The following is a 299-nucleotide window of genomic DNA, read 5'->3' on the forward strand; positions in this document are numbered from 1 at the left end:
AAAATTATGCATTCTGACTGTCGAACAAAGCTATCTCAAGCAAATTGCAATTCCAAATACCGCCACTAGGAACCCTTATAGAAATATCATATTAAGAATCATTGATAATTACTTATTATCCAGTATTTTTAATACTGAAAATAAGTAATTATCAATGATTCTTAGTATGATATTTCTATAAGGGACGTTCGATATTAACGTACCCGTATTAAAACATTGGTGCGCGTCAAATTTAATACGCGTACTAACGTTTTGACGATGTAAACCAGGCCAATAATAGAAATTTTGATCACGAGTAG

Source organism: Odontomachus brunneus, unplaced genomic scaffold (genome assembly GCF_010583005.1).
Source record: "Odontomachus brunneus isolate Ranch 3 - 2012 unplaced genomic scaffold, Obru_v1 Obru_scaffold_135, whole genome shotgun sequence".
In the NCBI taxonomy this organism is placed as follows: Eukaryota; Metazoa; Arthropoda; class Insecta; order Hymenoptera; family Formicidae; genus Odontomachus; species Odontomachus brunneus.